The sequence below is a fragment of the Lissotriton vulgaris genome, chromosome 8 (assembly GCF_964263255.1).
Source record: "Lissotriton vulgaris chromosome 8, aLisVul1.2, whole genome shotgun sequence".
Taxonomy (NCBI): Eukaryota; Metazoa; Chordata; class Amphibia; order Caudata; family Salamandridae; genus Lissotriton; species Lissotriton vulgaris.
This window is the reverse complement of record NC_141696.1, coordinates 698,666,788-698,694,392: the sequence shown is the minus strand read 5'-3', so window position 1 is coordinate 698,694,392 and position 27,605 is coordinate 698,666,788.

Sequence of the window (27,605 nt, the reverse complement as noted above, 5' to 3'; positions counted from 1 at the left end):
CCCTTCAGCAAGGGTGAGGTTCTAATAAGAGTGGCAAGGGGTTCTAAGGAGATCGTAAACAACAACGGCGAGAGGGGGCATCCTTGTCTCGTGCCTCTCCCTAATGAGAATGTTTGCGAGATATGCCCGTTCGCCACCACCTGAGCAACTGGGTCAGTGTACAACAGTCTAACCCATGCAATGAAGCGGGGACCAAACCCCAACTGCGACAGCACCTCAAGCAAGTAGTTCCATTCCACAAGGTCAAATGCCATCTTGGCATCAAGGGCTAATACCACTGCCTTGGTTGCGATCGAGTCCGCCCTGGCCAATACCCAGTGCAGCCTACGCAGGTTCAACGCCGTGTTTCTGTGGGGCATAAATCCGGACTGGTCCGGATGAATAAGGGACGACAGATGCGGCAAGAGCCTGGTTGCCAGGAGTTTGGCGAGGATTTTGGCTTCTGCATTAAGCAGTGAGATGGGGCGGTAGGAGGAACAGTCCTCAGGTGGTTTCACTGGCTTGGAGATGGCCACTATCGTCGCCATCCTTTGGTCTATCGGGAGTGTACCTTTTTCTAGACAGTCCCTAAACATTCCTAGTAAATGTGTGCTGAGAGTTGCAGGTGTTGCTTCGTACCATTCTATAGGTATGCCGTTGGGTCCTAGCGCTTTGCCCGGATTTAGGGCTTCAATTGCCAGTTGGATTTCGTCCGCGGTAATATCTGTCTCTAACTCATCGGACATATCCGGGGATAACGTTCAGACCTCTATTGGTGCTAATGCTTCTCTAGCCATCTCAGGGGTAATCACATTTTCAGGGGTGTAGACCCCCTCAAAGTGGGTTGCAAGCTGGTCGACTATGTGTGCTGAGTTCGTGTATACCCTCCCTTGACTATCCCTTAATCGTTGGATTCCCTGGGAGTTTCCTTCCCGTTTGTCCAACCAGGCAAGCATTCTCCCCGCCTTGTCTCCTATCTCATAAATCCGATTCTGAGTGTCAGTTATTTGTCTCTTTACTTGAAAGCGCAAATGATCGCTGTACAACCGCTGCTGAATGTCAAGTGCGTGTAAGGTGGCCAGAGTTGGGTGTGGTTTGTGTGCTACCGTCAAATTTTGCAATGTTAATTCCAGTTTAGCCAACTCCTGAGTTTGTTCCTGTTTGTGTCTCGTGATTGAGCTTATGGCTTGTCCCCTCAAGACCGCCTTATAGGCTTTCCAAAGTACCTCGGGGGAGCGCACCGAACCGACATTCTCATTGAAGTAATGTGTTGTTGCTCTTTTAAGAGCCTTACGGACTTGAGGAATCTTTAGATAGGTAGCGTGTATAGGGTATATGCGTTTACGGGACCTCTCTTGGGTGGTGAGTGTGAGAGAGATTGGGGAGTGGTCTGAAATTCCCAGGGGGTTTATCTCTACTGTGTCTATAAGTTGGAGTGCATCTCCCAGGGTCAGAAAGTGGTCGATTCTTGTCATACTGCAGTGGACTGCGGAATGAAATGTGTATTGTTTCAGAGTAGGGTGGAGGAATCTCCACACATCAGTAAGGCCCATAGCTGTCAAGAAACGCTGGAGGCGGGGGGTCCCTGTCATGGGAGACAGTGTCAGGAGTCTATCAAGTTGTGTGTCCAAAATGGCGTTGAAGTCCCCCCTTGGATAACCTCTCCCTCAGGTAGAGTCAGCAGAAAGTCACCCAGCTTCGGGAGTTGCACCGAGTGTAGTGCCGGTGGGATATATACGGACACTATGTTAAGAAGCCTACCTTCCCATTGCCCCTGTAGAGAGGCAAAGCAGCCCTGATCATCTACCTTGGTCTGTAAAGGGATGAACCGTGAGGCCCTCTATCAGAATACCAGTCCCCCTAGATCCTGATGTGAAACCCGAGTGTAATATCATCTTGTATCCTCTTCTATCCATAGCTTTGGTAGCCCCCCGTCAGGTGTGTTTCCTGCAGCAGCGCTATGGTGGGTTTCTGTCTCTTGAGTGCGGTTAACACCAGGCCCGCTTCACCTTGTCCCCCAGTCCCCGTACGTTCCAAGACAGTAACCGCAGGGATGAGTGCTGTGTCTCCGAGTCTATTCCCCCTGCCTCAGGGATCGGGTTCTCAGCCATTTGGGATTGTGAGGTCTATGGTGCGATAGAGTGAATGTGAGTCTTGGGTGTGTGGTCCGAGCTCATTCAGTAAAACGTCGAGGGGTCTAACCAAGGAAACAGATCGCTGTCCACCCCACCAATCATCTGGAAATTTAGGCAAAAACATAACATTCTTCGTTGACCGTACATGTGTATTCCTAACTGCGGCAAAACAATCCCTTCCCTGTTCCCCCCTCCCTGCATCCCTGCCTAACGGACTTTCAACTGCCCGCCCCCCCAACTGAGCAGAGTGCTTAACCCATCCCTCAACCACAGTACTTGCGCGTGGGGGGAGAGCGTCTCCCCGAGCAGGCGGCATCCCTGCGTGCTTCTGGGGCCTGCTCATGCCAGTGTCCGTTCGCAGCTATCACACAGTATTACAATATTCAGCGAGTATTGTCATTCCAGGTCATGGAGATCGAGTCATTCTTCTCCACCAGCGCCTGCAGAGCCGAGGGGAGATTAGCCCCCCGCTCCCCCTCGACCTGATGTCTGGGAACCAGCTCTACTATCGTCTCTGTGGCTGTAGTTGGACCTATGTGATCTCCTTGAGTGGTCTGCCATGCGCCAACCTTCAAGCCAGTCCCGGTCTGCCTCCGGGGAATCAAAAAACCACACTTTTTTGCCTGCCACTACTTGCAGCCGTGCTGGGAAGAGCATCGAATAGGGCAGTTCCTTCTCTCTCAGCGTCTTTTTAACCTCAAGAAACGTCCTTCTTTTCCTTGACACCTGGTCCGTGTAGTCTGGGAAGAAGGCAATCTGTGAGTTCTGGATCTGAATAGCAGGTGCTACTCGTGCCGCTTGTAAGATGGCATCACGGTCTCTGAAGTTGAATAACCTTGCTAGTATTGGTCTTGGCGGACCTCCTATCTTAGTTTTTCCCCCCGGGACCCTATGTGCCCTTTCCACCGAAAAGAAATTTGAGAGTCCCTTCGGTTGGAGCCTGGTTTTGATCAGGTCCTCCACGTAGAGGTCGATAGCGCCCATATCTTCCGATTCCGGCACGCCTAATATTCGGACGTTGTTGCATCGTGAGTGCCCTTCTTGGTCATCCAGTTTGTCCCTGAGTAGTTTGTTATCCGTTTGCAGTCTTTCTACTGCTGTTTGCAGTTCGGACACATCCTCTACTAAGGATTTGGTAACCACCTCAACCTGCTTGACCCTCTCGTTCATTTTCTGGAGGTCCGCCCGTATCAATGTTACTTCTGTGGCCGTGGCACCCACCGTTGCTTGTACCTGGGCCAGCGCTGCCAATACATCCTCAAGTGTGGCCTTCTTTGATCCCTCTGCGTCCATTGTCTTCCCAGTGGGCTTGCGTTGTTCCTGGGGAGGCGTCTGTCTTTCATAAGCAAATTTGTCCAATTTTGCCTGTGTTGTCCCGTGTTTGGGGCCTCTGTTAGACATGATTCTCTTCTTGCAGGCGTTTCTGTCCCCCGCAGTTACGATATATCAACGCCAATAGAGAGCTGATCAAGCGTCAACCTGCAGCTGTCCGCGTGGCGATTGCGGCGGGTCCGCCACTACGACCGGCGCCAGTGTCCCCCAGTAGGCTCTTGCTGTTCGAATCTGTCTCAGGTGTCAAACGGGGCTCATGCAATATATTTCCCTAGCTGAAGGCAATCGGGGTGGGCGCCCTTCTCATGCCCGAGTGCAATTTGCTGTGCGCCTTATAGTCTCTGTGCTGGCCAATACGACTACTGGGGCGATATGTCGAGCCCCCGCCGCTGTAGTGTTCTACATCCAGATCAATTAAAGTGCAGTTCAGTCTCCCTGCAATGGGTGGTAATATCTGCTCAGACTTGGTGCTTCCCCTCCCTTCCGTTGCGCCTCTAGCTCTCTCTGCGCGCCAGTGTTCGAGCCTCTTCTGTAGAGTGGCAGGGGGGGCAGGGGGGGCGGTGTACAACTCACCACCGGCTCCGCGGCCAGCCGCCGCTCAACCCGGTGCTTCCGCTGCCCTTCGTGCACTCTCCGGTGTGCTGCTCCACTTGCAGCGCGGATGACGGGACCCAACGATCTGGACGGGCCCGGCACTCAAGATGGCTGAGTCGTCCTTCAGGATTCGGTCGTCTTGTTCTTCTCCCACCGTGCCGAATCTGTTGACGCGCCGACCTCCGCTGGGCCCAGCAGGTCACCCCTCCGACTTCCGGGGCTCAGGATAATGGTCCGGTTACAGACAGGCAGGTCACCCGCGGGGCAGGCACTTCCACTTAGTCCTGTCCGCCGAGGCGCCACTTCCGGTCGGTCCCCAGCCGCACGCCACACCGCTGCTTTCTGGAGGACAGCAGGCCCCTCCTTCCCTCCGCTCCGCGGGCTGAATCAGGCTGATTACTAGTCGCCTCCGCCTCTGGAACGCTCCGCTGGGCGCTGCAAGGACTCCAGGCACGGTCTGCCCCTTCAGGCACCGACAATTTACGGATAAGGATCGCGGATTAATGGGGGAAGCCGCCTTTCTACGGGAGCCTCCCTAAGCTGCGGCCGCCATCGTCGGCTGCTAGCCACGCCCCCCCCAACTCATTCTATTTTGAAATGCCATTTATTCTTCAAACCGATGCCTCCGATTTAGGTATTGAGGCAGTTCTCTCCCAACGTAATGAAGAGGGAGTGGAATTGCCTGTCTTATTTATCAGCTGTAAGCTGTTTCCTAAGGAACAGAGATACCCAGTGGTTGAGAAAGAGTGCCTTGCCATTAAGTGGGCCATAGAGAAATTGCGACATTATCTAGAAGGTAAACCCTTTATCCTATACACTGACCACACACCACTAACATGGATATGCAGAAACAAAGGGAACAATTCCCAGTGATTCCTCCGTGACCTACAACCCTTCCAGTTCGAAGTTCATCACAGGCATGCATAGAGTAATAGCTCTTCTGATTTTCTGCCTCTGTTCCCTCTTTACACCGATCAGAAAATATCGGAATGAGATTGTGTCATAACAAGGGATGTGATGGGAAGGAAGATTTACCTGGTTACCCCCCCCCCCCCCCCGTCTACAGTCCAAACTGTCACAAGAAACAAAGTCCAAAATACCATTTTGTTCTTGCAGGTTTTTAATATAGGCAACAACATGGACGAAGGTCATGGTCAGGCAGCCGATTGGCACATGAAGGATGAGCGAAGAGTGACTCATGATCATGTGCAGGGAGGAGGAGACAGGAGTCAACATCGGATGCGTCCTGCACACCGGAGAAATCGTCGGGAAGGATGCCAGCTGAGCAGAGAACTCCAGGAACCAACAACGCCAAAGGGACAGGACGACCGCAACTCCTACATAGCAGAAACCTAGAGAAGGAAAGCAGCCACTTTCACCCGGAAGGCTGCCAGAGGAGCGTGGCTATCACAGGTGCATAGAAATAACAAAAGAGGAGTATCCCCACAAGGACCTTAAAAAAAGTTCTGAATGGGATGTCAGAGAACAAAAGGGATATTATCCTTTTGTTAAAAAAACCCTCACTCACCAACCTGGTTGGTGACATGCTTCATCATCGGGGTTCCACCCTGATAGCTGAATGCCATCAGGGTGTGCTGCGACACCTGAACTACAGTTGAGCTGGTTTTTTGAGTGAATAGTGCAAAAAGTGGTGTTAAAAATTGCCCTGGTATAGCTTTTTTGAAAAAAACTTCATTCATAAGCTACTGGACAATATTAAAAACAGTGAGGGTAGATACTGATGGGTGATAATGACCGTGAGTATATATGTGAATGGTCTACATGTTTCAACCTATAAAAGGTAAATCCCAGGTTTTCGTCAGGACCAGAAAGAGGAAAATGGATGGTCTACACACACTAACGTGCATCCAGTCCTAGATTCCTGTGGCCTTACTGCAAAAATCGCCAGTAGGCATTATCTCAAACCTAAAATAGGCGAGGAAAAAGGAAGACTTCTATTGCGGGTCTCAATTGCTTCGAGGGGGCAGAGGGAAGGCTTGTTCAGAGGAGAAACATACTAGTTTCACTGAATCCCTAGGTTGGTCTACCTACGCGCCTCTCTGGTGTCAAGTCTGGCAGCGCGGCATCCCGCGGTAATCAGCGAATGCAAACAGCTCCCCACCTACTTAAGGTGTTTACACAGAGAACTCAATGTGAGGAATGGACACTGAACTTACTTAAAGGTTAATGCAGAATCACCGTTAAAGACTACATGCCCCACAGTGCAGCACAACTAATAGTACGTCATGATTGGCAACTGCAAAATAAAAGGAAGTGGTAACCGCATCAGTGCAAGCCCAGGAAGAAGAGGCGCTCCAGCCTCGAAACGCATCAGCTTGTTCTAGAAAAGAAAGGAATCTGTTTGTGCAAGCTCCGCGAGGCATCAGCCCGGATGGGAGGGGTGCAGGCGAGTGACCTTATCAAATCGTCAAGTCGTTTGTTTATGAAATTCACAAAAGGGCTGTCTGGTCCTGATAAGGTGCATCATTCCTGGCGGAAGCACACATATGGGAAGGCTGAGGACTTGAGCTTTGTCAAGTCTGGCAGCGCGGCATCCTGTGGTAATCAGCGAATGCAAACAGGGCCCCACCTACTTAAGGTGTTTACACAGAGGACTCAATGTGAGGAATGGACACTGAACTTACTTAAAGGTTAATGCAGAATCACTGTTAAAGACTACATGCCCCACAGTGCAGCGCAACTTATGGTACGCCGTGATTGGCAACTGCAAAATAAAAGCAAGTGGTAACCGCAGTCTGGTGCTTCATCAGTGCAACACAGCAGGTGGGGTTTTTAGGGTTTCAGAAAGGTTGGGCGCACTGTTTCGTCGCGTGGGAACAGATCACTGCGACTCCTCAGGGCTGGGAAAGAAGCATAATAGTATGAGTATGGAACACTTATACTATTCAGGTGCATATTAACACATTTGTAAGCATTTCTAACTCTTTAACACTAGGTGCACTGATCGGTATTTATAGTAACCGCAGTCTGGTGCTTCATCAGTGCAGCACAGCAGGTGGGATTTTTAGGGTTTCAGAAAGGTTGGGCGCACTGCCTATTGTAAACGTTGAGGTATGAAAAAACTGGGTTTAGGGTGTGGTGCGGAATGGCGACCGGATAAGACCCCTTAACCGTTATAATGTGGGTTAGTCACCTAACCTACGAGACAATAAATAACTGCAATGCCCTCGCACACACAATTCATGGTATAACCACAGATTAGGCAAAATTACAAAAACATTCTAAGTGTAGAGCTCAATTAAGACAGTTGCAATCCAGTTCAGTATCTTTAAGAAATAGATGTAGGTTTATTGGTTCCACAACCAGCCGACACGTGCTTCGTTGCGTGGGAACAGATCACTGCGACTCCTCAGGGCTGGGAAAGAAGCATAATAGTATGAGTTTGGAACACTTATACTATTCAGGTGCATATTAACACATTTGTAAGCATTTTTAACTCTTTAACACTAGGTGCACTGATCGGTATTTATGGTAATTAGGGTGTTAGAGCAAAGAGGACAGAATAGAAAAAATCCCTCGGATCATCCTTTAAAGAAACTCCAAAGTCTGTGACAATAGTGGTAGTATGGAGAACAAAAGACATTAATATCCAACAAAATTTGATTACACATCGAGCTCTCCATTTCAAACCTATTGGTCACAAAACATTATGTAGAGATAAAGAGTTATACGTTTTCGCAGACAAAGAATTAGCTGCATCAACAAAGAAAGGAGCACCACAAAAAGCCTAGTGTTGGGACGTGACATGCACCTTAGGAGTCATTATTGTCACTGTGCTGTGAAGTACGTGCATGCAAGCCCAACTTTTAACAAAAAGGTTGATGAAATTATTAGCACTTTCGTAAATTCGCATACCTGAAGACACAACCTAATATCCTATAGACCTCGATCAGTGTGTCTATACAGTCTGATTACTGTAGTAGAGAAAAAGACAAACGGGGGCAAGGATTAATGGGAGGAGGTGGCAAGGAAGGGAGAAGATGCACCCAGGAAAATCACCATTAGTGTTTATCCTTGGTGATCCGTTTAAAAGTAATCCATATGTCTGACATTCTATGCAGACCTATATGTATAAAGTAACCTCTCACCGTGGAAGCATAGGTGGTCCTACTCGTATTTAGACAGGTACGGATTGTAGGAGAAGAGAGGAAGGGATGCTTCCGTTCTCTAAGGAGGTTCCAGGTGTGGTGGTTCCTTCCTATGGAAGAAGTAAAAACAAGGGGGGGCCTATGTGTGTCAGAAAAGTCTCCAATTGAAAGGTTCACGTTATTCATCACTCTGTTAAGAAACTGACGTCATAGCCTTTAGAAATCGCCACTCACCGTTGCTGGGAGTAATGAACGAAGTAAGATCGTAATAATCTTAACGTGGTGAATATCCCATCAATTCAGTATTCGCGAGCAGTAAAGTATTCAGTGGTATTATCGGTAGTGCTAGGACAAGAAAAAAATATAAAAGTGTATTCAAAAGGCCGTGTGTTTTAGTTTTTAGTGTTTCACATGTTTGTAGATGATCAGGCTAAAGCTAGAATAAGCGATTAAGATACCTTGATATCGGTGTACATCAAGCCTCTGACCGGGAGGGGATGCTAAACCAGGATCCGGTTCTAATGGGTGCTACTTGAAACCGGAGAATCTGCAACGGTAAAGTCCAAAATGCGGCATTAAAAAACGGTCCTAGACGTAGTTGAGAACGGCAAAAAATGCTAGTTAGTTCTTGCCATTATTCATCAGGAAAGAAACTCACCGTCGGCGTAGTATCCCTCCTCCTGTGGTTCCCGTTCGCCGTTTTCCAAATACGGACACGTGACCGGAAATGGAGTGGGATTTTATCGTTTTCAATACTGAGAGACTAGAGCGTGAACCAGAATGATAATACTGGCCCTAAATGTAATCTTGAGGCGCCCGAGACAGAATCTCACGGCTGCCTCGGCTAGAAAATTACGAGTGAGAGGTGTGCGTACGGATTTAAGATATCTTTCCTTATATCAGAAATTGGTTATTTCGGGGGATAGTTTAAAATCTATCAGCGGTGATAAAACTGAAGAAGTTTTTGTTATCAATATTTATCGCTGAGTCGCGAGTCTGCCGATATTACTTAGCCGCACCAATGTGTCATAGAAGACACGAAAAAGACACCCCACTGCAAGTGGCTGTGTGAAACAGAACAGAAAATGTAGAACATAAAAAACATTCTGCAAATCTTCAGGAGATATAGGGTGTCACATGGTTCATTACAGTCTTCTGAAAGTATATGGTGTTGTGTGGTTCATTACAATAGTGGTTACAAATAGCATAGGGTGATGTATACAATCATAGAAAAACCATTCTTTTGTACATCATGATGAAATTCAGTATGATTCCTATAATTTACCACAAATTCCAAAAGGGAAACATAAAACAGCAGATTACTTCTGAATTCTAAACAGCGGTAGTTGATGATAATTTAAGGTTTTATTAAGTATATGTCCACATTAAGCCTTTCTATATAGTGTACACTCCTGATACTGTGTCACTTGGTGCGTTAATCACCTAGGAAAAATTGAAGCTCTGGATCATAGTTGAGCCCGTGTTCAATGCAATGTAAACGCATTATCTATATTGCTTCCTTGCCTCTAAGAGTGAGTTCACGATTTCCACCTCTAATATTTAGAGGACTAACATCAATACCATAGAAACGCACTTTGGCCTCATCCTCCATGGGCTGGCAGTCCGCAATATGCAGTGCCACCGGATATTTCGGGTCTCTTTTCTGTATGGCCCTCATATGTTCCGCCATGCTATCTTTAAGAGCCCTGATAGTGCTACCCACATAATATTTGCCACATTGACACTCTATAATGTACACAACAAATTTGGTCAAACAGGTGATGTTATGTTTGATATTGTAGGTAGATTTATCAAAACCTGTAAATGTTTTAGTTCCATGTTTACCCCATCTGCACATAGACCAAAAACCACACCTAAAGAAACCAGTACTCTGTTTAGTCATCCAATTATTGATGGGAATGTTACGGGGGACAGTTGGACTGAGTCTGTTCCTCAATGTTTGTCCTTTTCTGTATGTGATTTCTGGCTTATCTGAAATCAATCCTTTCACTGTGGGGTCTGTTTTTAAAAGATTCCAGTGTTTGCTAAAACTTTTTCTCACAGTGTTGTGTACTGCGCTGTATTCAGTTATGAGTCTCACACTGTTTGTGGAGGACTTGGGCTCCGTTTGTTTCTTGAGACTGTCTGGTCTCTTAATTTTTCTTATTTTCTTTTTGGCTCTATTCACAGTTTCCTCAGAATATCCTCTCCTTAAGAACCTATCACTCATGTCCACAATGCAATTGTTGAATTCAGTTGGATCACTACAATTGCGTCTTGCTCAAAGAAATTCACCATAGGGGATAGAACGTATTTGATGCAATGGATGTGAACTAGATGCATGTAGAATAGCGTTGCAAGAGGTAGGTTTTCTATAGAGTCTGCTGTGTAATGTGTTATTACTAACATAAAATTCTAAGTCCAGAAACTCTATGCTCCTTTTGCTGTGTTGAATTGTGAACCTGATCTCCCAAGAGTTAGTGTTAAGGTATTCAAAAAAGTTTTGAAGTAATTCTTCAGAACCAGACCACAGTAATATACAATTGTCAATATACCGACCCCCAAAAGATGTTGGAGTCGATATATTGTGATCCTTTTGTTCCCCAGATCAAGTCTGTTTCCAGTGCCCCCATGAAGAGGTTGGCAAAGGATGGGGAAAATGTTGAACCCATAGCCACCCCTCTTTTCTGTTGGTACCATTTCCGGTCGAACATGAAAAAAATATTGGTAAGGATGAGTTCCATCATTGATAGCAGCATATTCGTATGTGCCCATAGTGAGGCTGGTCTGTTGGATAAAATCTTGTTCATGGGTTCCATACCAAGATTGGGGTTGATGCTGGTGTACAAGGACACCACATCCATAGTTACCAAGGTGGTGCCCTGTTGCCACTCCATGTCTGTCATTATACTAAGTATATGCTTTGAGTCTTGTATGTAGGATGGCAGGTTCCTCGCAAGTGGTCCCAAGAAAGGTCCACATATTCAGCTAACCTTTCTGTTGGTCCTCCTATCCCTGAGACTATAGGTCTGCCAGGGGGGGAGGGTAGATCTTTATGTATCTTGGGTAGTGTGTATAACCAGGGAAAGGATGTTCTGGATACTTTAAGGTAGAGGTACTCATCATTGTTCAAAAGGCCAGATTGCTTCCAATTAAGAAGTTTATCATCAATTAACATAATCAGAGGACCCATTGGGTTATGACTCACTGAGTCCTGCTGTACTAAAGGATGTAGTGCTAGATGTTGCTGAGCTGTTAGTAGTGGATTTCCCTGCTTGTCTCCCTTGTTTATTATTTGGAATTATGGAGTCATATTTACGTGCGTAGGTAAAAACCCTACCATCTTTATAATCGGCCTCGTCCCATTTTAATTGGCGTGCCTTTCTGTTTTTGATTTCATCTTGATGTTTCAAAAGGATCTCATCTAGTAAGGTGTAATTTTTAATTGTCGCCTCAAGCATGGAGATCCACTACTAACAGCTCAGCAACATCTAGCACTACATCCTTGAGTACAGCAGGACTCAGTGAGTCAGAAACCGAGCTAACAGACAATACTGGTACCATTAGCTCGGCTTTTTTAGTGGAAATGCAACGCATCAGGAAAGGCAACAGGGCACTGCCACCAAGAAACGCACAAGACCCAAAACCCACAGGGGCAGGCGGAGTAAACAACGAAGATTACCGCAAAAAACTGAGGTCAGGGACCATGAGGAATTGAGTATTGCTAATCAGGAAGTACAGGTCATTAATCTCTCCTCTTTTCTATTAACCACAGATATGATTTCCTTGCTGAGTAAAGGCCTGAGCTTTAATCCCTACTCTACGGGAGACATTTGCCAAACTAAAATTGATGTGTTCAAGTTTGTTTGTAACCTTAAACTAAAAAAACACTTTGCAGGAGAAAATAAAACTAACAAACAGTCTAAGAATATTCCTACTGTTTTTGATGCTGATCAATTGACAATAAAAGATGTGCAATCAACACATTTGCTTCTTTCCTTGGCAGAACGTGAAGAGTGTCCTTATGACATGGAGAGGCTTCTAGAAGAGCTTGATGTGGAGACTGATTATGGTTTGGCCAGTGGCTTAAAATGTAAATCGAAATGGACCCCCACGCTACCTGGGGGTAATGCTATTGATAATTTCCATAGACACATCCTAGATGATCTTAACAGGGTTAACATCAAAAGTTTGGATTCAACTTTCAAATACAAAGACAACCCCACTAAGGGTTAACGCAATGCACTTTTAATTTTGAGTAACAACTCTGATATCATCATCAGAGAAGCTGAAAAAGTGGGCAACATCGTGGTGATGAATCTCCTTGATTACAATCAAGAGATTCTAAACCAGTTGAGCGACGAATCTTGCTATTCACAGTTGACACATAACCCAATGGGTCCTCTGACTATGTTAATTAATTATAACATTCTTAATTGGAAGCAATCTGGCCTTTTGAACAATGATGAGTACCACTATCTTAAAGTATCCAGACCATCCTTTCCCTGGTTATACACACTACCCAAGATACATAAAGATCTACCCTTCCCCCCTGGCTGACCTATAGTCTCAGGGATAGGAAGACCAACAGAAAGGTTAGCTGAATATGTGGACCTTTTCTTGGGACCACTTGTGAGGAACCTGCCCTCCTACATACAAGACTCAAAGCATATACTTAGTATAATGACAGACATGGAGTGGCAACAGGGCACCACCTTGGTAACTATGGATGTGGTGTCCTTGTACACTAGCATCAACCCCAAACTTGGTATGGAAGCCACAAACAAGATTTTATCCAACAGACCAGCATCACTATGGGCACATACGAATATGCTGCTATCAATGATGGACCTCATCCTTACCAATAATTTTTTCATGTTCGACCGGAAATGGTACCAACAGAAAAGAGGGGTGGCTATGGGTTCAAAATTTTCCCCATCCTTTGCCAACATCTTCATTGGGGCACTGGAAACAGACTTGATCTGGGGAACAAAAGGATCACAATATATCGACTGCATCATCTTTTGGGGTCGGTACATTGACAATAGTATATTACTGTGGTCTGGTTCTGAAGAATTACTAAAAAACATTTTTTGAATACCTTAACACTAACGCTTGGGAGATCAGGTTCACAATGCAACACAGCAAAAGGAGCACAGAGTTTCTGGACTTAGAATTTTATGTTAGTGATAACACATTACACAGCAGACTCTATAGAAAACCTACCACTTGCAAGGCTATTCTACATGCATCTAGTTCACATCCATTGCATCAAATACGTTCTATCCCCTATGGTGAATTTCTTCGAGCAAGATGCAATTGTAGTGATCTAACTGAATGTGGACATGAGTGATAGGTTCTTAAGGAGAGGATATTCTGAGGAAACTGTGAATAGAGCCAAAAGGAAAATAAGAAAAATTAAGAGACTAGACAGTCTCAAGAAACGAACGGAGCCCAAGTATTCTACAAACAGTGTGAGACTCATAACTGAATACAGCGCAGTACACAACACTCTGAAAAAAAGTTTTAGCAAACACTGGAATCTTTTAAAAACAGACCCCACAGTGAAAGGATTGATTCGAGATAAGCCAGCAATCACATACAGAAAAGGACAAACACTGAGGAACAGACTCAGCCCAACTGTCCCCGTAACATTTCCATCAATAATTGGATGACTAAACTCAGCACCGGTTTCTTTACGTGTGGTTTTTGTTCTATGTGCAGATGGAGTAAACATGGAACTAAAACATTTACAGGTTTTGATAAAGCTACCTACAATATCAAAAATAACATCACCTGTATGACCAAATTTGTTGTCTACATTATAGAGTGTCAATGTGGCAAATATTAAGTGGGTAGCACTATCAGGGCTCTTAAAGATAGGATGGCAGTACATATGAGGGCCATACAGAAAAGAGACCCGAAATATCCGGTGACACTGCATATTGCGGACTGCCAGCCCATGGAGGATGAGGCCAAAGTGCGTTTCTATGGTATTGATGTTATTCCACTAAATATTAGAGGTGGAAATCGTGAACTCACTCTTACACGCAAGGAAGAAATTTGGATAATGCGTTTACATTGCATTGAACACGGGCTCAACTATGATCCAGAGCTTCAATTTTTCCTAGGTGTTTAACGCACCAAGTGACACAGTATCAGGAGTGTGCACTATATAGAAAGGCTTAATGTGGACAAATGCTTAATAAAACCTTAAATTATCATCAACTACCGCTGTTTAGAATTCAGAAATAATCTGCTGTTTTATGTTTCCCTTTTGGAATTTGTGGTAAATTATAGGAATCATACTGAATTTCATCATGATGTACAAAATAATTGTTTTTCTATGATTGTATACATCACCCTATGCTATTTGTAACCACTATTGTAATGAACCGCACGACACCATATACTTTCAGAAGACTGTAATGAACCACGTGACACCCTATATCTCCTGAAGATCTTCAGAATGTTTTTTATGTTCTACATTTTTATTCTGATTCACAAGGTCACTTGGAGTGGGGTGTCTTTTTCGTGTCTTCTATGACACATTGGTGCGGCTAAGTAATATCGTCAGACTCGCGGCTCAGCGATAAATATTGATAACAAAAACTTCTTCAGTTTTATCACTGCTGATATATTTTAAACTATCCCCCGAAATAACCAATTTCTGATATAATGGAAGATATCTTAAATCCGTACACATACCTCTCACGCGTAATTTTCTAGCCGAGGCAGCCGTGAGATTCTATCTTGGGCGCCTCAAGATTACATTTAGGGCCAGTATTATCATTCTTGTTCAAGCTCTAGTCTCTCAGTATAGAAAACTATATAATCCCACTCCATTTCCGGTCACTTGTCCGTATTTGGAAAACGGCGACCGGGAACCACAGGAGGAAGGATACTACGCCGACGGTGAGTTTCTTTCCTGATAAATAATGGCAAGAACTAACTAGCGTGTGTTTGCGTTCTCAACTACGTCTAGGACCGTTTTTTAAGGCCGCATTTTGGACTTTTCCCATTGCAGATTCCCTGGTTTCAAGTAGCACCCACTAGAACCGGATCCTGGTTTAGCATCCCCTCCCGGTCAGAGGCTTGATGTACACCTATATCAAAGTATCTTAATCGATTATTCTAGCTTAATCCTGATCATCTACAAACATGTGAAACACTAAAAACTAAAACACACGGCCTTTTGAATACACTTTTATATTTTTTTCTTGTCCTAGCACTACCGATAATACCAGTTAATACTTTACTGTTTGCGAATACTGAATTGATGGGATATTCATCACGTTAAGATTATTACGATCTTACTTCGTTCATTACTCCCAGCAACGGTGAGTGGCGATTTCTAAGGGCTATGACGTCAGTTTCTTAACAGAATGATGAATAATGTGAAACTTTCAATTGGAGACTTTTCTGACACACATAGGCCCCCCTTGTTTTTACTTCTTCCATAGGAAGGAACCACCACACCTGGAACCTCCTTAGAGAACGTAAACATCCTTTCCTTTCTTCTCCTACAATCTGTACCTGTCTAAATACGAGTAGGACCACCTATGCTTCCACGGTGAGAGGTTACTTTATACATATAGGTCTGCATAGAATGTAAGACATATGGATTACTTTTAAACGGATCACCAAGGATAAATACTAATGGTGATTTTCCTGGGTGCATCTTCTGCCTTCCTTGCCACCTCCTCCCATTAATCCTTGCCCCCGTTTGTCTTTTTCTTCACTACAGTAATCTGTATAGACACACTGATTGAGACCTTTAGGATATTAGGTCCTGTCTTCAGGTATGCGAACTTCCGAACGTGCTAATAATTTCATCAACCTTTTTGTTAAAAGTTGGGCTTGCATGCACGCACTTCACTGCACAGTGTCAATAATGACTCCTAAGGTGCATGTCACGACACAACACTAGGCTTTTTGTGGTGCTCCTTTCTTTGGTGATGCAGCTAATTCTTTGTCTGCGAAAACTTATAACTCTTTATCACTACATAATGTTTTGTGACCAATAGGTTTGAAATAGAGAACTCGATGTGTAATCAAATTTTGTTGGATATTAATGTCTTTTGTTCTCAATACTACCACTATTGTCACGGACTTTGGAGTTTCTTTAAAGGATGATCCGAGGGATTTTTTCTATTCTGTCCTCTTTGCTCTAACACCCTAATCACCATGAATACCGATCAGTGTACCTAGTGTTAAAGAGTTAGAATGCTTACAAATGTGTAACTATGCACCTGAATAGTATAAGTGTTCCATACCCATACGATTATGCTTCTTTCCCAGCCCTGAGGAGTCGCAGTGATCTGTTCCCACGCGACGAAACACGTGTCCGCTGTTTGCGTAACCAATAAACCTACATCTATTTCCCAAAGATACTGAACTGGATTGCAATTGTCTTAATTGAGCTCTACACTTAGAATGTTTTTGTAATTTTGCCTAATCTGTGGTTATACCGTGAATTGTGTGTGCGAGGGCATTGCAGTTATTTATTGTCTCGTAGGTTAGGTGACTAACCCACATTTGAACGGTTAAGGGGTCTTATCCGCTCGCCCTTCAGCACCACACCCTAAACCCAGTTTTTTCATACCTCAACGTTTACACTAGGCAGTGCGCCCAACCTTTCTGAAACCCTAAAAACCCCACCTGCTGTGTCGCATCCTTTTATTCAGTCAGGGCGCCTCCACGTTTCCTATAATTAACCAATCGGGACTTATCCATGGATAGAGCCAAGGCAGCTGCTGAACTTTTTGATAACCTAGCCACGGGGGTTCCTACTCATAAAGCGTCAGCGAGTTCAGGTCCACCATGTATAGAAGGTCCTAAAGTTAAGTTCATAAGATTAGAGAAACTAAAAAAACAGGAAAATTCCCGTTGGTGGGATGGAACGACCTTGAAACAATACGTGCGACTTAAACAGATACCTAGGGGACTACGTTCCCAAGTCTTCCCTACCTATGACGACTGTAATGAACCATGTGACACCCTATATCTTCTGAAGATTTGCAGAATATTTTTTATGTTCTACATTTTTTATTCTGATTCACACAGTCACTTGGAGTGGGGTGTCTTTTTCGTGTCTTCTATAACACATTCTATCTCGGGCGCCTCAAGATTACATTTAGGGCCAGTATTATCATTCTGGTTCACACTCTAGTCTCTCAGTATAGAAAACTATATAATCCCACTCCATTTCTGGTCACGTGTCCGTATTTGGAAAACCGTGACCGGGAACCACAGGAGGAGGGATACTACGCCGGCGGTGAGTTTCTTTCCCGATGAATAATGGCAAGAACTAACTAGCATTTTTTGGCGTTCTCAACTACGTCTAGGACCGTTTTTTAATGCCGCATTTTGGACTTTACCGTTGCAGATTCTCCGGTTTCAAGTAGCACCCACTAGAACCGGATCCTGGTTTAGCATCCCCTCCTGGTCAGAGGTTTGATGTACACCAATATCAAGGTATCTTAATCGATTATTCTAGCTTTATCCTGATCATCTACAAACATGTGAAACACTAAAAACTAAAACACACGGACTTTTTTTTTTGTTTTGTTTTTGTTTATTTGAGCAAGTTCAAAGGGTACATACAGAAAGGAAAAAAGAAAACTAAGTAACGTATCATACATATAACATGAAGTATACAAAAGTTTTACCAAAATATTATCAAATAGCATAATATAAAAGAAAAAGAAAAAAGAACATACAATACATTATTCGCTCTAAGCAGACATATTAAGCTGGTTAGGTAGTGCTAAAATACGTGGTTCATTTCACAGTCATTTCATGTGGATTCTTCAATATATTCCAAATGTTGGAAAGAGGTAGCAGTACAATGGATTTAAGGAGGGGATGCCTACCGAAAATGCTTTTATACAGTGTTTTCTAGTTAAAAGAGTTATGCGTTTCTGTGACTCTCAAACCAGGTGGCAACTGGGGCCCATTTCTGTTCACCTAGTGTTCTCGACTTTTTGCCTCTAGTTCTATAGATTGATGCCTCTTGCTTGTATATACCTAATAATCTACTCAACCACCCCTGAAAAGTGGGGGAATCTGGGTCCTTCCACCGCGCTGCCAGAATAATTCTATAGACAGCCGTGCCTACAAAAATAGCCATGGCTTCTTTATTGCTAGCCTAGGACAAAAAGAGTTGTTGACGTTCTTAATTTGTGGCCGAAGATTTCGACTCAGTACTTAGCAATGCCTTTTTTAATCTCATCTAGTTTTGGGCATTCAGCAAGCATGTGAATAAGATTAGCTGGCCCTAGCAAGCACCTTGGGCATTGATCATGTGCGCTTTTACCCCAGGTGAATAATTTAGCGGGGGTAAAGTATAGATCGTATATTGTTTTATAGGTTTGAGCCTTTAGGTTAGAGGCCAGCAATACTTTAGATGATAAGAGTAAGGACATATCTATATTGATGTTTACATTATTCAACTTGTTGGCCCAATTTGTTTCGGTATGTTCGAGATCATCAGAATGATTCCTTATAAATAAGTCATAAATGTTGCCTATCCTAGTTCTCTGTTTACCTATGAGATTTAGTAGCGGTATGGTTTTTAAGTCTATAGTTGATACCGACTGTCTGAGAGAGGTAGAGATTTGTATAAATTTCAAGTAGTCCGTGCGGGGGATTTGATACTTTACACAGAGCTCTTCGAAAGTAGGTTTACGTTCTCTGCCTAGGAAATCTCTAACTGTTACTGGGCCTAATCTCTCCCACCTCCCAGATGTACTATCGTTAAGATGGAGTGGGATTATTGAACCCTGCCATAAGGGTGTATATTTGGTATACCTTGGTATTGTCAGTAATTTGGTGGTTCTTATCCAGATTTTTAAAGCGACTATAAGGATCTTAAATTTAATCTTTTTAAAGTAGGATGGCTCGACTTGTTTTAATAACAGGCCCCTGGCCTTGCTTCCTAATGTTAATTCATAAATTGAGGGTATAGCCTGATCCCGACTGGTATCTATAGAAACTCGAGCTGTAAATAGGATGGTCATTTGTTGTAGGAGGGTCGCCCATAGATAATATGTTAAATTTGGGATTGCTAAGCCGCCTCTAGAGTATGGTAATGTTATCTTAGGGAGTGCTCTCCTAACTTTGCCATAATTCCAGACAAATCTCGAGATAGCTGAGTCTAATGTTTTGATTGTGTCATTATTAACTAAGAGGGGAATTGCCCGGGATAGATATATTATCTTTGGGAATACGCTCATTTTAATGTAATTCCCTCTACCTATTATAGAGAGATGGAGATTATTAACTCTAAGTAGGTCTTTTTTGACGTTTTTTAATAAGCGAATCGTAGTTTAGTTGGTTGATTTCACTAATTTTTGGCCAGATATTCACCCCCAGATATTTTGCGTTGTTAACTCTGTATTGGCTGACAAAAGACGTATTCTCGGTACAGATGGCCATTGTTTTATCCCTATTTAGGGAGTATCCTGAATATGAACCAAAGGATTGTGTGATTTCCTCAATCTCAACAATTGCCTCTGTGGGGTTTGGTGTTAATACCGCCACGTCATCGGCGTAGGCCAGTACTTTAGTGCTATACGAGCCTACTTTATTTGGTTCAATTGTTGGTAAAGTTATGAGTTTAAGGTTAAGTGGATTAATATAGAGGGCTAAGAGTAGTGGGGAGAACGGGCAACCTTGCCGCGTGCCTCTTTGGATATTGATGAACTCAGATTCGCTACCGCCTACCATAATTTTTGCCTTGGGGTCGACATAGAGGGCCTTGATAGATTTTATAAAGACCTGGCCAAAATTGTTTACTGCTAATACCTCCCAAAGGAACTGCCATGAGACCCGGTCGAAGGCCTTCTCTGCGTCCAATAGGATCATCGACATCTGGCCTCCCTCTACTCCCATGATGTCAAAGAGGGAGATGGCTCTACGGGTATGATCTGTAGTACTCTTGCCAGGTATGAAGCCGTTCTGCCAGGGGGAGACCAGATGTTCGACGATCCTACTGAGGCGATTGGCAAAAATCTTGGCGTAAATCTTTGAGTCTGAGTTGATGAGTGATATTGGACGGTATGAAGAGGTTTGTTCCGGTGGATTATCTTTTTTTGGGAAAATGGCTATGTTGGTATGTTTCCAGGAATCAGGGGGTTTGCCATTCCATTGTACCCCGAGAAAAAGATCATAAAGAAATGGGATGATTAGATTACCGAGTATTTTATATAGATCTAAAGGTATTCTGTCTGGCCCGGCTGCTTTTCCTGTAGCTAATTCTGTTAGAGCTAGTTCTACCTCCGTTCTCGATACTTCTTTTTCGAGGTCTTCTCTTGTTGTTTCGTCTATGGTTTTACCATGATTTGTCTCTATAAGCCAGTTATTCAGAAACTCTTTATTATCAGAGGTTGACTGTCGGTCTTCATTTTGATATAGCTTCCAATAGTAGTCTTGAAATGATGCTGCTATACCTTCAGGGGAGGTGTGTTTCTGTCCCCCATATTCGATAGTTTGAATGGAATTATGTGATTGCTTCTGGCGAGTTCTAAGAGCCAGATGTTTCCCCACATTTTCCCCAGTTTCATATGTTTTATTCCGATTTACTTGGAGAATTTCTGCGGCTTTTTGTGAGAGGTCGCTATTAATCTCGGCTTTTAGAACTAGAATCTTGCAGAGAGTATCTTCCGCATGTCCCCCAAGATGGATCTGGGTGGCATGTAGGTGTTCTAAGTTTATTAATTTGTTTTCTATCTGCGCAGCTAGCCTATCGCGCTCTTTTTTTCGCGTAGCTACAAAAGTGACAGTTTCCCCCCTTAGAGCTGCTTTGTAACAATCCCAAACGATCGCCCTAGATGCACTATATTGATTAAAATCAAAAAACTCTTTAGTCCATTGCCTTATGTGTGTTATATATTCCTGGTTGGCAAGAAGCTTACGATCGAATGACCATTGGGAATATACTTTCTTATACCTGGCAACTTCAAATACTCAAGAAAGTGAATTATGGTCTGATATCGTCTTAGGGGCATTAGTTAAGATGGCATTCAGGGCAATATCAGCAGTTGACAATATATAATCAATACGTACGTATTTATTATGAGGATATGAAGAATACGTATATCCAGGGTCGACTTTATTCTTTTGAGTCCAAATGTCTCTTAGATTGTGGCTGGCCATCAGTTACTGTACTGCCCTAAATACTTTGGGCTTACGCCCTGCATATGCATGCTGGGATTGTCTATTCTGTGGGTGGCCCATCGTTATGTTAAAGTCCCCGCATATTATGAGCGTGCCAGCCCACGATGCCAACTCAAGTTCTAACTCATTAAATAAAGTGGGCTCATCAAGTTTGACCCGTAAATCGAACAGATGGTAATACCTATATCAAGTTGAATAATAGTCCACCTGCCGTGGGGGTCTGCCTTTTTACGCGTTGGTCTACCCAAATTCGCTCTTGCTAAGATGGTCACGCCCCTGGTCTTAGAGGTCTATGTGGTTGAAACCAAAATGTTAAATCCAGGGATTTTTAGCTGATATATTTCGCCTATTGGAATGTGGGTCTCCTGTAAACATATAATGTCCCATGAACTTTGATATATTATTTGATACAGTTGTGCCCTCTTCCCCCTATCGTTAAGTCCTGCTACATTCCAACACCCCACATTTAACTTCCCCATAGTATCCTTCCATAAATTAGACTACATGTAATATTGTTTGATTTCATGCATTGAACCATGATAATTATGCTGTTTACTGAATTGGTTGTATCCTTTAACCTGCTCATTTTATATTGCTTTCCCCCCCCCACGCCCCCACCCAGCTCCTCAACAGGGCCCTCCCCCCTTACATCCCACAAAAAGGCAGCTAGACTCTATGAGAGTCTGTGGTGATGGATTAGCGCTGCCTGACCAGTACCAGAAAAACATGCATCGTTAAAAATGAGGAAGAAAAAGAAAAAAAGGGAGAAGAAAAGTGAATATTGAAGAGAAAAGCAGAAGAAAAAGAAAAAATAAGAGGAGGAGGGAAAGTGAAAAAGAGAGTGATAGCAGTAGCTATTATATCACTAATTTCATAGTACAAACATATCTTATTTATGGAATTATCAATTAAATCTTATTTATATGTTGTCTTATATCTTATCTTATACATTGAGTACAGCACTGCTCAACCCTGTGATTTTTAGTGCATTCAGAGCTCCCCTACCCCTACGGTGCTCCAAAAATTATCAGACTATATACAGAGTCCTTAAAGGGTCTAGAATCTGAGGATTGCAATTATATTTATTTTAAACTCTCTAGGTACTCTTTTGCCTTGATCTCTGAGGTAAAGTACTTTGTTTGTCCACATATATGACTTTCAATTTGGCTGGATTATTCAGGTACACCACCGCTTTTTTCTCTTGAAAGGGCTTGATTAACTGTCTAAGGCACCATCTCCTTTCCACTGTAAAGTGGCAGAAGTCTGGGCGCACAAAGTATGAGATAGTATTTCTACTGCGGTGCTTGTCAGGTGTAACTTTATCCGAGATGGCCTGCCGGAGCGTGAAGTTCCCAAAATAAACTAGAACCGCTCGTGGATATTTCCCTTTTGTTGCTGTGGTTTTTAATGTTAGTGGAACCCTGTGGGCTCGCAGTACCTCATAGTTCCAATCCCAGCTAGAGAGTTCAGGGAGGGTGTCGCCCTTGATACATACATACATATAGGTCTGCATAGAATGTCAGACATATGGATTACTTTTAAACGGATCACCAAGGATAAACACTAATGGTGATTTTCCTGGGTGCATCTTCTCCCTTCCTTGCTACTTCCTCCCATTAATCCTTGCCCACGTTTGTCATTTTCTCTACTACAGTAATCAGACTGTATAGACACACTGATCGAGACCTATAGGATATTAGGTCGTGTCTTCAGGTATGCGAACTTCCGAACGTGCTAATAATTTCATCAACCTTTTTGTTAAAAGTTGGGCTTGCATGCACGCACTTCACAGCACAGTGAAAATAATGACTCCTAAGGTGCATGTCACGTCGCAACACTAGGCTTTTTGTGGTGCTCCTTTCTTCGTTGATGCAGCTAATTCTTTGTCTGCGAGAACTTATAACTCTTTATCACTACATAATGTTTTGTGACCAATAGGTTTGAAATGGAGAACTCGATGTGTAATCAAATTTTGTTGGATAATAATGTCTTTTGTTCTCCATACTACCACTATTGTCACGGACTTTGTAGTTTCTTTAAAGGATTATCCGAGGGATTTTTTTCTATTCTGTCCTCTTTGCTCTAACACCCTAATCACCATAAATACCGATCAGTGCACCTAGTGTTAAAGAGTTAGAAATGCTTACAAATGTGTAAATATGCACCTGAATAGCATAGGTGTTCCATACCCATACTATTATGCTTCTTTCCCAGCCCTGAGGAGTCGCAGTGATCTGTTCCCACGCGACGAAACACGTGTCGGCTGGTTGTGGAACCAATAAACCTACATATATTTCCCAAAGATACTGAACTGGATTGCAATTGTCTTAATTGAGCTCTACCCTTAGAATGTTTTTGTAATTTTGCCTAATCTGTGGTATACCGTGAATTGTGTGAGCGAGGGCATTGCAGTTATTTATTGTCTCGTAGGTTAGGTGACTTACCCACATTAGAACGGTTAAGGGGTCTTATCCGCTCGCTCTTCCGCACCACACCCTAAACCCAGTTTTTTGATACCTCAACATTTACACTAGGCAGTGCGCCCAACCTTTCTGAAACCCTAAAAACCCCACCTGCTGTGTCGCATCCTTTGATTCAGTCAGGGCGCCTCCACGTTTCCTTTACTTAACCAATCGGGACATATCCATGGATAGAGCCAAAGCAGCTGCAGAACTTTTTTTTTTTTTTTTTAAATTTTTGGTAACCTTTATTGTGCATAAGGAGCAAACAAATACGGGCCTACAACCACCTGGCCGGCCACAAAACAATAAGCACAATTGCAAACAATACGGTACATCGACAGTGGGAAGTCATTAATAAGTAAACATTAGAAGTTACACTGGGTCATACCACACTGCCGATATGCAGGAGAAGTGAGGTTAGTTTAAAGTTTTATAAAACTATAACAAGAATTAGGTCCAGGAGAGCCATTGTCCAGTCAGACCCATTTCAGAACAGATTGTCCACGTTAAACAGGCGAGTCCCATGGGACAGAATAGCGTCACGATCAAATTAGCGGCATCATGAGGATCACAACAGGATGACTAAGACAGCAATATGGCAAATGTCGACAGGAACCCACCCAGCTGCAAACCAAACAATAGCCCAAGGACAGAAAAAGACGAGAAAAGGTGAAAAAGGAAAAAATGAAGGCCCATAGAAACAAAAGAAGATGACATTTAAACCCCCCACCCTACACGCATGCAGAGGCTACGGCCTACCCCCCCCCCCCTTGCAGTGTGTCTGTCGCCCAATAGAGTACCCGAAATATAGAACAAGAGACAAAAGAAGAAGAAAGAAAAGAGTAATCCTGTACTAGAAAGCCTGGGGAGGGCCCAAAAGTTTTCTTCCCGGTCTACCCGCCATGCAGTCCCTTCCCACCCCGTAAAATTACAAAACATTCGCAGTCCTATTTACTGTAGAAAACGGGGTGAGACATTTCAGCATGCACAATCCAAAATACAGTCGTTAGTGATCCAATCCGAGTTCCCATCAACCTGTCAGTCCCAATCTGCAAACTGACGCCTTCAGCCCTGGCCAGAGCGCAAAAGTCCTCCTGAAGACATCAACCGATGAGAGCCCGATCCATACAGAACCAGGATAGAAAATGGCCGCCGCCGATGAGGAAACGGGAGACGGGGACAAAATGGAGGTCCCCAGGCAGCAGCCGAGCCACAAGCAGACCGGAAAAGCACCCACATATCCATAGACTGACGTACCTTCCTTCGCTGAGAAAAAGTCTCACGAAGAGCAGCAAACGCAGGGGGATACAGTTGCAGCTTAGAAGGAGGTCGGGGAAACATTAACTTCTCCACCAGCAAGGTCTCAGACTCCGGAGATGCTTGCAACAATGTGTCCCCGGTCCAGTTGTCGAACTGCAATGCACGGGAAGCGAGGCGTAAACTAGGATGCCTCGCCTCCCTGTCAGTGAACAATCCATCAACGTCCCCCTCCGGGCCCACCAAGGCCGAGGCAGCACAACTCCGAGAGGCAACCGGTTGGTCCCACGCCGACCGCCATGTCGCGCCGCCTCCCACCATGTCAGGGAGTGCTCGCATTTCTGCCCCGAGTTGAAGCAGTGCCATGAAAACGTCACGGCAAGTCGGATCCGTCTGTACACCATGCTGCGCCGCAGCGCAATTCCCGGTATGCTGCATAACATTCCACCTGGAGGCTGGCAGGGAGTCGCCGGCGCGAGGTGAAGGGACAGTCTCCGCGGCAATGAGGGCAGCCGCCATTTTCGGTGCCTGGTGGAGCGCTGCACAACAGGGGGGCAGAGTCGGTCCCAAGGAGTTCGAAATCGGGTCAGAGCGTCTCGCAATTCCGGAGCCTTGCGGAAGGAAGGGCACTGCCGCCGCGGTGCAAGTCCGAGCAAACCTGGAGCAGTCCACGTACTCCGGACGGCGCAGGGCAGCTCCAGCCGGGGGAGGCGACTGCAACAAAGGAACGCTGCACCCACTCGCAACGATCGCTCAGGCGGGGGCGCCAGGTGCTGCAAAAGGGTACCGTCCGGCTCCCCCGACGACGTCGCTGCCAAGAGGTGGATCTCCGCTTCCAGGACACAGAATACGTCTACCACACTGGAGGTCCGCGGCGGCCAGGAGCAGCGCTGGTCACAGGATCCGGGCACAGGGGCCGCCGTCCGACGTGGCGATAACTCCGGAGATCTGGCAGGTAGGGATCCCGGTGGAACACTGAAAGTATCAGTGCAATCTTAGCTATGGTCCGCTGCGATGCAAAGTCGAGTTCGGCGTCAGGATAGATATGCGGACCACACAGGCTTGCGGAGCCGAGAATCGAGCGTCCGTTCAGGTTGCCATCTTGGCTCCTCCCCTGCAGAACTTTTTGATAACCTAGCCAAGGGTATGCCTACTCATAAAGCGTCAGTGAGTTCAGGTCCACCTTGTATAGAAGGTCTTAAAGATAAGTTCATAAGATCAGAGAAACTAAAAAAACAGGAAAATTCACGTTGGTCGGATGTAACCACCTTAAAACAATACATGCGGCTTAAACGGATACCTAGGGGACTACGTTCCCAAGTCTTCCCTACCTATGACGACTTGGATACTGACCTTATGACCAAATGGGAGGACTCCCTTAATAATAACTCCATGGTACTCATGAATATTCTAATTGAAAGTGCGGAACGCAAAACAACTAAATTACAGACGGAAATATCAATGATAGAACAGGAAATCAAAGACCTCAACCTTCCTGAGGCGACAATTAAAAATTACACCTTACTAGATTAGATCCTTTTGAAACATCAAGCTGAAATCAAAAACAGAAAGGCACGCCAATTAAAAAGGGAAGAGGCCGATTATAGAGATGGTAGGGTTTTTACCTACGCACATAAATATGACTCCATGATTCCTAATATTAAACAAGGGAGACAAGCAGGGAAATCCACTACTAACAGCTCAGCAACATCTAGCACTACATCCTTGAGTACAGCAGGACTCAGTGAGTCAGAAACCGAGCTAACAGACAATACTGGTAGGATGAGGCCAAAGTGCGTTTCTATGGTATTGATGTTATTCCACTAAATATTAGAGGTGGAAATCGTGAACTCACTCTTAGACGCAAGGAAGCAATGTGGATAGCTCGGCTTTTTTAGTGGAAATGCAACACATCTGGAAAGGCAACAGGGCACTGCCACCAAGAAACGCACAAGACCCAAAACCCACAGGGGCAGGCGGAGTAAACAACGAAGATTACCGCAAAAAACTGAGGTCAGGGACCATGAGGAATTGAGTATTGCTAATCAGGAAGTACAGGTCATTAATCTCTCCTCTTTTCTATTAACCACAGATATGATTTCCTTGCTGAGTAAAGGCCTGAGCTTTAATCCCTACTCTACAGGAGACATTTGCCAAACTAAAATTGATGTGTTCAAGTTTGTTCGTAACCTTAAACTAAAAAAACACTTTGCAGGAGAAAATAAAACTAACAAACAGTCTAAGAATATTCCTACTGTTTTTGATGCTGATCAATTGACAATAAAAGATGTGCAATCAACACATTTGCTTCTTTCCTTGGCAGAACGTGAAGAGAGTCCTTATGACATGGAGAGGCTTCTAGAAGAGCTTGATGTGGAGACTGATTATGGTTTGGCCAGTGGCTTAAAATGTAAATCGAAATGGACCCCCACGCTAACTGGGGGTAATGCTATTGATAATTTCCATAGACACATCCTAGAGGATCTTAACAGGGTTAACATCAAAAGTTTGGATTCAACTTTCAAATACAAAGACAACCCCACTAAGGGTTAACGCAA